A 3,430-nucleotide genomic window follows, 5' to 3' on the forward strand; every position below is an offset into this window, starting at 1 on the left:
GGGGTCGCCGCGCCACCACCTCGTGTGGCTGCCTAGTGCACTCCCCTAAGTTGTTTCTAGTGCCAATTTTTTTACTGAAAAAATTCGGATAATTTTTTTAGGACATTTTGAGAACTTTTATTTTGTAAAGAATTCATAAACCAAACAGACCTAGTTATTCTAAAACATTAAAACTTTAATAAAATTAATTCGAACAGAGGGTAAATAAAGTTAAAGAAAGTTGTGCTTACGGATTTCATCTATCATATGTTTTTTAAATAATCCATTAACAAGGTTGATCAAGTCCTATTAAAAAAATTAGGCAACATAAAAACAAAGAACTTTTGTAAAACACTATGTTACCTTAACTTGAATATGCATGGTTCCAGTCATAATAGTTTGATATTTCTTTTCTGAAACCGGAACATAAAATTCAAAGTCTCCAATTGTAATAGTCATAATTTTTTTTAATAGAGTTGAGGTTGTTTCCTTTATTTGGTTTTCTCAAGAAATAAATCGTATGCTCATTGCCCTTAAGATGAAAAGTGACATTATTTTTATTACAATCAATAACATGCCTTGTAGTGTTAAGAGAAGGTTTACCGAGAATAGCAGGCATATAATCATCCTAAGGCATATCAAGTAAAACAAAGTCTGTTAAGATCATAATGTTAGCAACGACAACATGACATCCTCACAAACACCAACATGAATAGCAGTAGTCTTATCAACCATTTATAAAGATGTTTTAGTAGGTATCAACTTATTCAAGTCAGGTTTTTTATAAAGAAATAAGAGCATAACACTAACAACTCCTGCTCCTAAATCACACAATGCAGTTTACATAATTGTTTTTAGTTGAGCAAGATATACTAGCTATCCCTAAATCTCCTAATTTTTCAGAAATTTTTCCTTTCAAAGAATACTTAGTAAGCATAGTAGTTATCACAGCCTCGAGTATTTACTTTTTAGAATCGGTGAGCTTTTTTAAAAATTGATGATATTTTTTTTTCAAATTATGAACTCTTTTTGGAAATCGATGAATTTTTTTGAAAAAATTGTGAACTTTATGCAAAATTGATGAACTTTTCTTAAAATTTGCTATTTTTTTTCCAAAATCTATGAATATTTTTTCGGATTCCTTGAACTTTTTTGTTTTTTTTAAAATGACGATTTTTTTATTTTTCATGTTCTTGTGATTTTATTCTGAGAAGTCAACAGTCATGGTGGGCTCTAGTGCGCGGTCAACTGGGAAATAAGCTAAACTGAGTGATCTAGATAAATAAAAAACCAAGCGAACCAACACCTTCTTTTTTGAATAGGCGATCATGGGAACCAAAACCGGCGCTCGCACGTTCATTTTGGGCCTGCCCATGATGGGAGTTGTGTGAGCGTCCGTTTGGATGGGCTCCAAATTATTGTTGGGGCGCCCTAGGGCCAGCGGGCATCCCCTTTCATTGTATGGCCAATTTGTTGGCGGCTCCACCAAAAATTTGGCTTGCCGACCGTTGGCATCCAAACGCACTGGCGTCTGTGCGGTGCATGTCACCCAAGCACGGGAGCAGCACGCATTTGAGCAATAAATCGTTGAAGCGTGCACGGGTTACCTCCAGCCTCCTTTTTGTTTGTGATTCTAGAAATCACTTCAATTCAATTGGAGAGACCCACTAGCTGCTTTGTACTAGTACAACACAGTACTACTATTACAGAGAATACACAGGTCGAATCCATAACTTATCATACCGCTAATCTAGCACACGCATCCGGACACTGCTGTCCCGGGGAGTACCACAAGGCACAGGGGCTACTGCAAGGTACAACTACTAATGCTGAGACCTGAGAGACCCTGCTGTCCCGGGGAGTCCTGCTCCTGATGCCCCTCTTCTCCTTGGACGATGACCGTTCATCGGCGTATCTAGCACGCCGGCGAGGATCTGCACGAGCACGACCTCCCGCGGCCGCTCGACGCTTTGCTCGGCGACACCGAGCATTGTAGAAGACGTGCGTCAGCTCCTGGACGGGCACCGCCGAGACCGGCGAGAGGCGATCTTCATCACACCTTCCTTGGTCGACCCGGTAGCCATCCGCACCCACTGCACAATGTCTACGCCGCCGCCGAACTCGCACACCGGCTTATGTTCACTGACGAGCTCCAACAGCACAATGCCGAAGCAGTCACATAAGATCAAATGCCAACAATTCCCAAAAGATGATCCATTTATACGACAAATTGATTAGGCATATACTCTGAAAGACACAAAACAAAGAGTGCAGTCGCATAGGATCAAATGCCAACAATTCCCAGAAGATGATCCATTTAAACGACAAATTGATGCGAGGCAGGCTTCAGGGCATGTGCAGCACAGTAGGTGCCACACAGTAAAAACAACAATCGGAGCAGATGAAAACTGAAAATCCGGTGAAATGCATACCAGTAGCAACTAATCTCGATGATTTGCAATCAAATGTTTGTGAGAAATGAAAACAGAGGACCCGAATGCATACCAGAAGCGATGTATCCATAGGAACCGGCGATGGCGGACATGCTCTCGGAGCCACCGGCGTTGCCGTTGAGGAACCTGGCGAGGTTGAAGTCGGCGACGTGCGCCTCGGAGTCAGTGTCGAGGAGGATGCTGTTGGACTCGACGTCGCTGTGCACTGTCGGCGGCGAGCAGTCATGGTACATGGGCCCTTGCCGCCTCGACGGCGATCTTGTACCGCGTCGCGCACCCTTCTCGCCGAGGATGCCGTTGGGCATGTACTCGTACACCAGGAAGTTGGTCTCGCGGTTGGCCGCGAACTCGAGCAGCCGCACGATGTGGCGGCGCCGGATCCGCCCCAGCGTCTGTATCTCGGCGGAGAAGCCGTAGTCGTCGTGAGCTGAGCCAGAGCGCCTGAGGGCGGACAGGCGCTTCACGGCCACCACAGCGCCGCCTGGCATTGCGCCCTTGTACACGATCCTGGACCCACCCTCTGAGTCTGCCTTCTTAAGTTCATAGCGGAGTCCGTTCACGAATTCATAATCTTCCCCCGTCTTTCTCTGCCGCCGCCCTAGCTTGCCTCCAGCGAGCGATCATGGCGGCAGAGAAAGGGGCCGCTGATGGAGACCACCGCGACGACAGGAAGCGCCGCGCGCGTGATCGAGACCACCGCGACGACAGGAAGCGCCGCGCGCGGGCTTCCGCTTCGCCGGAGCGCGCCCGTATACCTCACCGCGGTCGCAAGTCAAGAAGACAGGACGACCGGGCCTCCCCTTCGCAGAAGCGCTCCCGGAGATGTCACGGCAATAGCAGGTCCAGCAGGCGTTACGATCGGTCTTCTTCCTCCTCGCCGGAGCGCTCCCGAACTCCTCCCCAAGATAGCAATTCGAGCAGGTACGACCGGTCTTCTTCCTCGCCGGAGCGCCGCCAGAGATCTCACGGCGATAACAAGTCCGGCAAGCGCCACGACC

At 47.0% G+C, this 3,430-nt stretch overlaps 1 pseudogene; it reads right to left on the reverse strand.

Annotated features, from left to right (window-relative positions):
- Positions 1-1,771: 1,771 nt before the first annotated feature.
- LOC119292775 lies at positions 1,772-3,052 on the reverse strand (annotated as a pseudogene).
- Between the last annotated feature and the right edge of the window lie 378 nt (positions 3,053-3,430).

The sequence above is a fragment of the Triticum dicoccoides genome, chromosome 4B (assembly GCF_002162155.2).
Source record: "Triticum dicoccoides isolate Atlit2015 ecotype Zavitan chromosome 4B, WEW_v2.0, whole genome shotgun sequence".
Taxonomy (NCBI): Eukaryota; Viridiplantae; Streptophyta; class Magnoliopsida; order Poales; family Poaceae; genus Triticum; species Triticum dicoccoides.